The following is a 12,924-nucleotide window of genomic DNA, read 5'->3' on the forward strand; positions in this document are numbered from 1 at the left end:
CCCACACACCAAGCACACACTAGGGCCAATTTAGAATCGCCAATCCACCTAACCTGCATGTCTTTGGACTGTGGGAGGAAACCGGAGCGCCCGGAGGAAACCCACGCAGACACGGGGAGAACATGCAAACTCCACGCAGGGCGGACCCGGGAAGCGAACCCAGGTCCCCAGATCTCCCAACTGCGAGGCAGCAGCGCTACCCACTGCGCCACCGTGCCGCCCGTGTCTTTGAACTTTCAGTAGGTAATTAACAACATGATATGGGCGTATCTTTAGAAGAGGGACAGTTTCTGCTCAGCTGGTGGTCTTCTTCTACTCAAGAGCTAAAATCAACCGAGATGATGAAGACTGCAGTTCTTGTGTGCACTTTTTTTGGCATCTCCACCCTTAAAACTGGGACTGTTTTTTAAAATACCGTTGACTCCAAAAATGACTTGGTTGTTCTGGTGTTGGGCAGTATGGTGGCGTAGCGGTAGCACTGCTGCCTCACAGTAAGGAGACCTGGGTTCACTTCCCGGGTCCTCCCTGCATGGAGTTTGCATGTTCTCCCCGTGTCTGCAGGTTAGGTGCACTGGCGATCCTAAATTGTCCCTAGTGTGTGCTTGGTGTGTGTGCCCTGCTGTGAGCTGGCACCATGCCCGGGGTTTGTTCCTACCTTGCGCCCTGTGTTGGCTGGGATTGGCTCCAGCAGACCCCCGTGACCCTATAGTCAGGACATAGCGGGTTGGACAATGACTGACTGTTCTGGTATTTGTCAGGTCAGGTCAGGTCAGGTTGGGGACCATGCACTGGTACAGCGCGTTGCCGCAACTGCCATACAACGAAACGGCTTGGGATCCTGGTAGGCAACCTCCCCCCACTGCATCCCGGTGTTAGGTGGGTGTTCACTTGGCCTGGTCCAGCCGCTCGAACCCTCAGCAAAGAGAATTCTGTGAGCCGGATCACCATCGGGGAATCTAGCCCCATGGCCGTAGTGCCATAACTGATGCCCCCTCACAATGCGGGTAATAGACTGCATTTGGGACTGTGTGAGCAACACAAAGTCAAACCACCGGTACCCAAATTTCTCAAAATTCCTAGGATGGTTTTCTTCACCTGTATGAATGAACAAGACCCACTTAGACACAGAGTGGATGCATTTGCACATAGGGAAGGTTGCATTCTGTGAAAGCAGACCAAGACACATCCATACTGGTGGGCACTGTTTGACTCTATACAGAGGTCCTGAAGTCCTTTCATGTTCTTAAGAGGCTTCCTGACCAAGAGGGTAACGGGAGCTGAACTTCAACCCAACATCGGGGTCTGGATGTACCTAGCCTAATATGTACAGTGTATTCAGAAAGTACTGAGACTCGAAATCACTTTTTTCACATTTTGTGATGTTGCAACCTTATCCCAAAATTATCTAATTTCATCTCCCCTGACCCCCCACATCAAGTAACACTCAGGTTTATCAAAAAATGGAAACATCCCACTGACTCAAGTATTAGGCCCTTCACTATGAAAGGAATTTGGCTCAGGTGCATCTAGTATTGATCGTCATTAAGATGTTTGGAGTCCACCATTGGTCCATGCAATTGTCTGATCAAGATTAGGAAAGGCACCCACCGGTCAGCAGAAGGTCCCACAGTTGAACACAAAACAAGTCACTTGGCTGACGGAACTTCCAGTAGAGCTTACAGACAGGACTGTGTTGAGGCACAGATCTGGGGAAAGTTACAATACAACGTCTACAGCATTGAAGGTCCACAAGAACATTTTTGGAACAACGAAGACTCTTCCTTCAGCTGGCCCCCAGGCCTAACTAAGCGATCACTGAGGAATGGCCGCATAAGAGAGGTGACCAGGAACACAATGGTCCCTCTGACTGATCTCTGGAGAACCTGTGTGGAGCTGAACCTTCCAGAAGGACAACTCTCTCTGAAACACTCCACCGATCTGAGCTTTATGGCAGAGTGAACAGACAATGGAAGCCCACTTGGAGTTTGCAAAGACACCTAAAGGACTCGCAGACTGAAAAACAAGATTGACCTCAATTCTAAGCATCACGGCCGACAGGTTTGTCAATGGTGCAACCTCAATCCAGTGTTGAAGAAAGGAAGGACAGCATCATGCCAAGGAGGTGGGTACTGAGACACTACACGGGGTTAAGGGAAAGCCGAACAGAGCAAAGTATGGAGTGAGCCTTCATGAAAACCCCAATGACTGGGCTGAAGGTTCACCTTCCAACAGGACAACAAAGCAAATGCAGCACAAGAGTGGATTAGAATGATTATAATTCTTTACACTTTCTTCCCCCCACTACTCAAAGCGTTTCAGTGAGTGAGGGGCCATTTCAACCACCACTAACATCCACCTGAAAGATGCGACAGCAGCCATTTTTGGACCAGTACACTCACCACACATTAGCGGTTAGGTAGTGAAGTGGTGAGAGACAGCTAACTGGAGATGAGGGATGATTAGGGGGCCAGATTGACTAGGCCGGGGTGGGGGGATAGGCAATTTAGCCTGGACATCATAATACACCCTGCTATTTACAAAGAATGCTTGGGAATTTTTAATGACCACAGAGAGCGAGGACCTGAGTTTTACGTCTTATCTCAAGAATGGCCCCCACATGTCTGGAGTGACCTCCAGAGTGGTCTCCACCCTTTGTGACAACATTTGAGAAGATCGGCAGAAAATTCCCCAATCCAGGTGTGTGAAGCTTGTCACGTCACACCCATGATGACTCCACACCATAAGCTACCAAAGGGGCTTCAACTAAGTACGGAGTAAAGTATCTTAATACATGTGTCAATGCTATAGTTCATTACTTTTTATTTTTAATAAATCTGCAGTGGGAAGACAAGCAAAGTGACACCTTTTATTGGCCAACTATACAATATGCAAGCTTTCAAAGCAACTTGGGCCTCTTCTTCAGGCAAGATGTAATCCAGAAACTGCAATTCCCTGTGTTTATATAGACCCCAGGACAGAGACAGCATTGGAAAAACTTTAAGTGAGACATCTTAAATGTAAAAAAGGAACAGACCTCTCCAGGCTAAGATTCATTTAGCAAGAGAGGAGAACCTTGTATGGTCAAGATCTTTGGATAAGATAACTGTCCAACAAAGTCTTTTGAAGTTTCTGAGGAGTTTTTCAGTAGTCTGGTTGTCTGGGTCAGTCCAAGAGATGCAAACAATCCTCATATCTGGCCATAAAACTCTTGTATCTATTTATACCATACTAGCCGTACCCAGCGGCTTCGTCCACATAATAGTGAAGTGGGACAGTGAGGAGGGCCTGCCCGGCTCCCCACTCCTGACGTCACGCTTCCCCCTCCCCTCGGCCCGCAGGCTCCGTCTCGGATTAGTGTGAATATATTGCGCCTGCAAGCGAACTATGATAAGAGAAGAAGTTGCAAAATCAACCTGAATGTTCAAACAAATTATAGAAAAAAAAAAAATCTAAATCCGTTAAGTAGTTCCCTTGTTCGCTAGCTAAGTGGAGGTAAGGAACGCCAGGAGGCAGACGCGTGAATGAGAAGGACCCTCCCACTTCCCCTTGGCCTGCTGCGTGTTTCTAGGATTCATGCAAATAAATCGCTACTGCAAGCAAACTAGGATACTTAGCACGATGAGAGTCGCAAAATCAACTGGAATGTTCAAGCAAATCTCTATTATAAAAAAAATCTTGACGATACGAGATCTTTTGAAGAGAGACACTCACTTCCCGTGAGACGGACAAGTCGCATCATACTTACAACCATTGGAAGCAAGTCCCGTAATACACATGCAGAGCAGGTTAGAGATAATGGAAGTAGGAAAATTCGAAAGACTCAAAAAAAAAAATGAGAGTAAAGATCACATTAGCGCAAACAAACGGAAAATATTACTCGGTGAAATAACACGGCATGGCGGCAGCAGCACGCTGGCAGCTAATCAAGCAAAGAGGAGTTTAAAAAAACTATTTGTTTCCCATTGTATTAACATGTAGGAGGGGTTTCGGAGGAGCGGCCGCATCTCTTTGGGGTGCGTTCAGCCCCCTTCTTCACAGCGGTACATAGTGCTGGCAGGGGGGAAAGGGGTTGGCGAGTGAAGCCCCCTAGTTATATTTTATATATATATATATATATATATATATATATAAAAAAAAAATCTAAATCCATTAAGTAGTTCTCTCGTGAAAAGTGAACAGACATACAGATGTGGACATACAGTGCATCCAGAAAGTATTCACAGCGCATCACTTTTTCCACATTTTGTTGTGTTACAGCCTTATTCCAAAATGGATTCAATTCATTTTTTCCTCAGAATTCTACACACAACACCCCATAATGACAACGTGAAAAAAGTTTACTTGAGGTTTTTGCAAATTTATTAAAAATAAAAAAAAACTGAGAAATCCCATGTACATAAGTATTCACAGCCTTTGTCGATGCACCTTTGGCAGCAATTCCAGCCTCAAGTCTTGTTGAATATGATGCCACAAGCTTGGCACACCTATCCTTGGCTAGTTTCGCCCATTCCTCTTGGCAGCACCTCTCAAGCTCCATCAGGTTGGATGGGAAGCGTCGGTGCACAGCCATTTTAAGATCTCTCCAGAGATGTTCAATCGGATTCAAGTCTGGGCTCTGGCTGGGCCACTCAAGGACATTCACAGAGTTATCAAAGGAGTGGCTTCAGGACATCTTGGCTGTGTGCTTAGGGTCGTTGTCCTGCTGAAAGATGAACCGTCGCCCCAGTCTGAGGTCAAGAGCGCTCTGGAGCAGGTTTTCATCCAGGATGTGTCTGTACATTGCTGCAGTCATCTTTCCCTTTATCCTGACTAGTCTCCCAGTCCCTGCCGCTGAAAAACATCCCCACAGCATGATGCTGCCACCACCATGCTTCACTGTAGGGATGGTATTGGCCTGGTGATGAGTGGTGCCTGGTTTCCTCCAAACGTGACGCCTGGCATTCATACCAAAGAGTTCAATCTTTGTCTCATCAGACCAGAGAATTTTCTCTCTCATGGTCTGAGAGTCCTTCAGGTGCCTTTTGGCAAACTCCAGGTGGGCTGCCATGTGCCTTTTACTAAGGAGTGGCTTCTGTCTGGCCACTCTACCATACAGGCCTGATTGGTGGATTGCTGCAGAGATGGTTGTCCTTCTGGAAGGTTCTCCTCTCTCCACAGAGGACCTCTGGAGCTCTGACAGAGTGACCATCGGGTTCTTGGTCACCCCCCTGACTAAGGCCCTTCTCCCCCGATCGCTCAGTTTAGATGGCCGGCCAGCTCTAGGAAGAGTCCTGGTGGTTTCGAACTTCTTCCACTTACGGATGATGAAGGCCACTGTGCTCATTGGGACCTTCAAAGCAGCAGAAATTTTTCTGTAACCTTCCCCATATTTGTGCCTCAAGACAATCCTGTCTCAGAGGTCTACAGACAATTCCTTTGACTTCATGCTTGGTTTGTGCTCTGACATGAACGGTCAACTGTGGGACCTTCTATAGACAGGTGTGTGCCTTTCCAAATCATGTCCAGTCAACTGAATTTACCACAGGTGGACTCCAATGAAGCTGCAGAAACATCTCAAGGATGATCAGGGGAAACAGGAGGCACCTGAGCTCAATTTTGAGCTTCATGGCAAAGGCTGTGAATACTTATGTACATGTGCTTTCTCAATGTTTTTATTTTTAATAAATTTGCAAAAATCTCAAGTAAACTTTTTTCACGTTGTCATTATGGAGTGTGTGTATATATATATATATATATATATTGTCACACACGTGCACATGGGAAACAGCTTAAGGGCCTAAACACTAGTAAATTCTACGCCAGGCCAGGGAGCGGCAGAGTGTACAGACTCTCTCTCTCAGTCCCTTGCAGACCTTTACCGGGAAATCACACCTGTTGCCGGCCACAAGGATGACGTCACTTCCGGGCATGAGGACACCACTCCCAGTTCCTGCACTGATGATGTAATTTCCCTTCCAGGCCTTTAAAACTGCCATCTTGCCTCAGTACAGGCAGTTCTGTTCTGGACTCTGACCTAAGCACATCGTGCTACTAAATAAGCAATTTTGCAGCCAAATATATATTATACAGGTGGCTGCCCCAACTCTTTATGATGTCTCTGACTGATTCTTCTTACAAATATATATAGATTATACTGTATATATTATATATTATATATAAATAGATAGAGATGATAATGTGTTAAATTTTAGCATTAGTTTAACTTCCCATTCCTTTCTCTCCTGCTGTGTCTCGTTTCCCATGAGCACTGTGACTTTAAAGTGCTTCTCACGGAGTCCATGGCTGGTGAAGTGAGCTCCTATAGGGACATCCCGAATGCCATGCTTAATGTGGAACCTGTACAAGTTCATTCTTTGGCGGAGTGTTTGCCCAGTTTCTCCCACATAGAGTGCAATGTCGGGACATTTCATACAGAGAATTAGGTGTTCTGCAGGAATATTCTCTCTCTATGCGCTGTTCTGGTCAGCAGTGTGGTATAACTGCACCATCTGTATCATAGACGTAAGGACACGTTTTACATCTTTTCTGTAGGCAGAGAGATGTGCCATTTTCTGTTGGTTCAGTTAGGGAGCTTCGGACAAATAGCTGCTGCAGGTTTGGTGGTTGTCTGTATGCTAGTAGGGGAGGTTCCAGAAAGACATATTTCAGCATTTTGTCTTTGTTTAGCATTGGCTGAAGTTCTTTTATACATTTTTCGAAAAATGCTCCAAGATGTGGGCTATGGGTGACAACAAGGGGAATGCGATTCTTGCCAGTTCTTGTCTCTGGGTATGGCAGTAGCTCTTCTTATTTGAGTGTCTGCTGTTTTGGGGGACATAACCTCGTCTGATGAATCTCATCTAAAAAGGTGTCATTTTGCTTGACTTCTCACTACATCCATAATGGCTAGCATGGTACAACACCCCAGTAAAAAATTTGCAGAAACTCCTAAAATCCTGTTTTCATTTTGGTATTCTGGGGTATTGATTGATACCCAAAGTGGGGAAAAAATGAATTTAAAATTATTTAAGAAGTAAGGCTGCAACATAACAAAACTCGCCCACCGTACACCAGAAGACCAAGCTGGGATTTCCATAGCGCAGGTTGACTTTTATTGCTAATTCAAGATGGGCACCCAAACCATTTCCTGATCTGTACAAGGCGACATCCTTCGGTGAATATCTGCAGGTTTCACTCCCTCTGCCCAAAGAAATCTCACCACTGCGTGCCGTTCAAACAAAGGTGCAATCCCACTGAGGGGCGTCCATTTCCATTTGACCCTTGGCTTTAACTGGACTAGCGGCAGAGTGCTACACTGTGCATGTTCAGATTACCCATAAGCCATTGTGAACGTGTTGTATTGAGTCAGCTTCTATCCGCTGTGTTTACCACGTAATTTACAAATTGCCTTTCATTTTTGATTTACTCCTGTAATAATAACTAAGTTTGATTTATATAGCGCCTTTCCCATGCTCAATGTGCTCTCAATAATGAATAGGAACAAAGCAGAAATAAAGAGCAAATACACACCATGATACAAAATAATATCAGCATAAAACACTAAATAAAAGATAAACACGGGAAACATTCATCTTTAAATTAGAATAAGACACTAAGACCGGAATAAAAATGGCAAATACTACCAGAAAACAAGAGAATTTGTGATCCAGACGCATGTCACCCTGAGCACCTGGACAGAGAGCTAAACTGAGAGAAAGGGTCAGAATGTCAGGGTAAGTTAAACGCCTCCCTGACCAAAAGAGTTTAAAAGGATGACCTGAGTCAGCTGATCTTGTTAAATTTCAGGAGGTCATTCCAAAGTCTGAGTGCAATGGAGCTGAAGACTCGGCTCTCCCATAAAGCACAGGGCAGTAAGGGGGTGGGGGGGCACAACAAGTCTGCCACAATCGGAGGAGCACAGCGATGGCCATTTAAAGTCAATGAAGGAGGAGCAGAAGGTGTGTGACGTACTTTACTGACAATAGCTAAGGGCCCCAAATTAATAATCAAATTAGTTTTTATTGCATATGATGGACAGCAGTAAACAAAGCCTTGTGATATACAGATATTAAATAACTAATAATACACACACCATTTGCCACGCAACCCTGCTCAGGAAAAGTGGACTTGGAACATCAACAGTAGGCAGTGGCGGAGGCATCTCAGACCACAAATCCCATTTGTGATCCAAATCTTTCTGACGTGGTCTTTATCTGAAATCCATCACAAATAATTCTCTCTCTCTTCTCTGTCCTACCCAAGGCAGCTCCGTCGTCCTCCTTTTCACCCAACTTTTTAACTTGCCTTGGTGAAGCAGTGCAGTTGTCTTTTTATGCCAGAATTGGGAGTACATCTCAAAGTGGAGACGTCGTCTCCCAGCACCACCCACTGGCGTTCACCCAAGAAACCCAGCAGGGTTGCCCATCAGGCCTACAACTCCCAGACAGCCCTGCAGGTATGCACACGGGAGTCCCACCAGAGCCATCCTGGGAGAGCAAAGTGTGCTGTAAGGCAGTCTCCGTCTGGCCTTACATTATGTCATTCAGACAAGAGAAGAGGAACACCAAGATCCCAGCTGGGAGGCCCGTCTACCAACGTTCTCAGTCCATTATGAGGGCCTCCCAGTTGGGTGAGCGATCGTCCATCCTAGCTGAGATGACAGACACACGTGAAAGGCAATCCATCGTGTGCTGTGTGTGTAATCACAGGTAATAACACACACACGCATCCATTATATATATAAAAAAAACACAAACTGTACATATACAGTGCATCCGGAAAGTATTCACAGCGCATCACTTTTTCCACATTTTGTTATGTTACAGCCTTATTCCAAAATGGATTAAATTCATTATTTTCCTCAGAATTCTACACACAACACCCCATAATGACAACGTGAAAAAAGTTTGAGGTTTTTGCAAATTTATTAAAAATAAAAAAAACTGAGAAATCCCATGTCCATAAGTATTCACAGCCTTTGCTCAATACTTTGTCGATGCACCTTTGGCAGCAATTACAGCCTCAAGTCTTGTTGAATATGATGCCACAAGCTTGGCACACCTATCCTTGGCCAGTTTCGCCCATTCCTCTTTGCAGCACCTCTCAAGCTCCATCAGGTTGGATGGGAAGCGTCGGTGCACGGCCATTTTAAGATCTCTCCAGAGATGTTCAATCAGATTCAAGTCTGGGCTCTGGCTGGGCCACTCAAGGACATTCACAGAGTTGTCCTGAAGCCACTCCTTTGATATCTTGGCTGTGCGCTTAGGGTCGTTGTCCTGCTGAAAGATGAACCGTCGCCCCAGTCTGAGGTCAAGAGCGCTCTGGAGCAGGTTTTCATCCAGGATGTCTCTGTACATTGCTGCAGTCATCTTTCCCTTTATTCTGACTAGTCTCCCAGTCCCTGCCGCTGAAAAACATCCCCACAGCATGATGCTGCCACCACCATGCTTCACTGTAGGGATGGTATTGGCCTGGTGATGAGCGGTGCCTGGTTTCCTCCAAACGCGACGCCTGGCATTCACACCAAAGAGTTCAATCTTTGTCTCATCAGACCAGAGAATTTTCTCTCTCATGGTCTGAGAGTCCTTCAGGTGCCTTTTGGCAAACTCCAGGTGGGCTGCCATGTGCCTTTTACTAAGGAGCGGATTCCGTCTGGCCACTCTACCATACAGGCCTGATTGGTGGATTGCTGCAGAGATGGTTATCCTTCTGGAAGGTTCTCCTCTCTCCACAGAGGACCTCTGGAGTTCTGACAGAGTGACCATCGGGTTCTTGGTCACCTCCCTGACTAAGGCCCTTCTCCCCCGATTGCTCAGTTTAGATGGCAGACCAGCTCTAGGAAGAGTCCTGGTGGTTTTGAACTTCTTCCACTTACAGATGATGGAGGCCACTGTGCTCATTGGGACCGTCAAAGCAGCAGAAATTTTTCTGAAACCTTCCCCAGATTTGTGCCTCGAGACAATCCTGTCTCGGAGGTCTACAGAGAATTCCTTTGACTTCATGCTTGGTTTGTGCTCTGACATGAACTGTCAACTGTGGCACCTTATATAGACAGGTGTGTGCCTTTCCAAATCATGTCCAGTCAACTGAATTTACCACAGGTGGACTCCAATGAAGCTGCAGAAACATCTCAATATATATACCCTCACCCTATATATATATATCACATATATACATATAACTGCAGTGAGCTGGTGCCATGCCTGGGATTTATTCCTGCCTTGTGCCCTGTGGTGGCTGGGATTGGCTCCAGCAGACCCCCATGACCCTGTGTTAGGATATAGCGGGTTGGACAATGACTGAGAGATTATTATATATATTGTGAGGGATGGCCGGCCACATATTCCAGCCCACACCTCCAAACCACCAGATGGAGCCCTCCCAGCAGTATGGAGGCTCCCCGAATTCCAGCAGGGCCTCATGGACCATGTAGTTTTTATAAACAGCCCTGCTGGATACCACAGGGACCACCAGGAGCCGCTGTAGGGAGGCTTGCGGAATGCTACGTGCCCTATAACCTGGAAGTACGTCCTGATCACATGACCAGAAGGAACGATGGGCTTCCGGGATGAAGAAAAGGACATTTAATCTGACCTGGAAGTGATAAGTCATGGACTGCAGGGTTGGAACCACTTCCGGGTCAGGGGATATAAAAGGACCTTGGGAAAGCCCAGACGCTGAGCTGAGCTGGGAGGAAGGGTGGCTAAGTGTCTGGGAGAGGAGGATTGAGTATTGTATGTGTAGTGTGGAGTGGAGGGTGCTTAGTGCACAGTATTATAATAAAAAGAATAAGTATTATAATTTTACCTGGTGTTTGGCGTGGTACCCGAGGGTTCAAGGGAGCAATAGCACCCCCTACTGTTTGATATATGGTTGAAATAGTTTACTGTCAAATAATGCAAAGAGTACGCGACACGTGTTTCGCCCTAATTCTGGGCTCATCAGGCATACACACTCACTGCACTCCCTTACGGGAATCAAACCTCGGACATCAGCGCTAGAGGCAAAGCCCCTAACGTTGCGCCATGGCGTGTGGTTCGTTTATTTGACAGCATGTAGATCGGGGTAATTACATTCACGGCATTCGTAGTCTGTGTCACAATCTGATTGAGGGCGAAACACGTGTCGCGTACTCTTTGCATTATTTGACAGTAAACTATTTCAACCGTTCTATGATCTGCTTCTCACAACTGAGGGCACCGTGGCTGATGTTAGCAGACTTGCTGGCCAACCACAAGCATTACCTGGTAAGTAACCACCAATACAATCAGACTGTGATTCAGACTACGAATGCCGTGAATAAATATATATATATATATATAACACATATAAATTGTGTGTTTCACATACTCAGAACTGTAAATGTACTTTTGCCCATGTGTGTGTCTATAGGTTTACAGTTCTGAGTATGTGAAACAATTTATTCTTGCATTATTTATATATTAATTATTATTTATTTGTATTATTTGTCTTCAAAGAACTCCATGCCAAAGTGTGTTCGAGTGTAGCACGTAGACCACAAGTATGTGTACATAATGAAGGCCGGCGATTTGAGCACTTACAAGATTGTACCTAAGTGCACTGTGCCATTCTTTTGAGTTAATAAAGCGATTGTAAAAATCACAGCCTGCGTGTCTTTTTCCACCTTTTTTCAACTGTAAACCTACTTTTGCCCCCTGTATATATACACACAGGCACAGTACATCTATGTTATACATACATACCTTACATACAATTACAACTTATTTGTATGTAGCTCTCTTCGCCAAGTGCAGGTGTAGAGCACTGGGAACAATTCTCAGTTAAAATGCAAGCATAGATTATACAGATGAACTATGGCCACTTGACAATGGAGGAGATTACAATTGTAAAAGAGAAAATCAAACACAAAGTCACAGTCCTACACACATTACACATTTGAAAAGACTATTAAAAAAAGAAAAACAATTTACCCATCCAAAGCAAAACCCACTTCATATTTAAAGTAACCATAAATGGGATTGCTGCTTTTAGCTACACAGAATTCATAAGGTGCTTTGTGATGAGGTGTGCTGTGACGGGCACCACATAAAACAGATTTCAGTCCTCACAAGCTGAACACGCTTTACTGTAAATGGAGTTGCTAAACTTACTTTCTTCTTGCTTCTCCACACCAGCCAGATGCAGGAGTTCCTGTCTAATTATTAACCCGACCCTGGAACTCGGGCCTACTGCTAAGACAACCCAACTCAGAAGGTGGGCCTTACAGGAACTCGACTTGGCCACCAGTAACTCACACACACGCCAAGTGACTTGGCCACCAGAAGCACACACGCTGTATCAAGTAGTTTTGTATTCTGCAGTATAACTCCGATTATGAAGATGTCTGCATCGTGAGGTTTATTATTTTAATGTGGGGCTCACTAAAAAAGCATGCACATGCGGGGCACAATAACAAAAGAAAATGAAACGCACAAAAGTAAAACCAATAAAGAGACAACAGAGAAAAGGGCACTCGGACAACCAAACTTCAAGTCCCCACCGCGCTGCCAGGACAGCCAGTACATTTAAAACTTCTACTTGAACTGGCATGAAAGTTACGTTCTTTAACAGAAATCACCTGCTCTTGTATGTTTAAAAATCTCAAGATGTCAGCTTTAATGATCCTGCAGATCTTTGTGATAACCAACACCTCTAAGAACATTCTGAAATATTCTCGATAAAAAACATTCACTTACTTTTCAGTGAAAATACTTTTACTTTACCATAGAGTCACTTGAGAGTTTTCACAGGGGTTCCTTTAACCAACCATCTTCTCTATTAAAAAAAAAAAAATCATAATTTGGGCTCGTCTGACTAAAATGAATTATCAAATCGAGGTGAAGGGCCGATTTCCCACAGCTGCTTCATGGCAGGCACTTTTCTGAGACGGCCCGGTCTTCCTTGGATAACTGCCGCTGCCTCCAC

General features: G+C 45.2%; 1 protein-coding gene across 2 annotated transcripts in view; it reads right to left on the reverse strand.

The window, feature by feature from the left end:
• sh2d3a (SH2 domain containing 3A) overlaps positions 1 to 12,924 on the reverse strand; it is a 110,651-nt gene that overhangs the window by 68,695 nt on the left and 29,032 nt on the right. The gene's annotated exons all lie outside the window — the stretch shown is intronic.

This window comes from Erpetoichthys calabaricus, chromosome 17 (assembly GCF_900747795.2).
Source record: "Erpetoichthys calabaricus chromosome 17, fErpCal1.3, whole genome shotgun sequence".
NCBI classification, from domain to species: domain Eukaryota; kingdom Metazoa; phylum Chordata; class Cladistia; order Polypteriformes; family Polypteridae; genus Erpetoichthys; species Erpetoichthys calabaricus.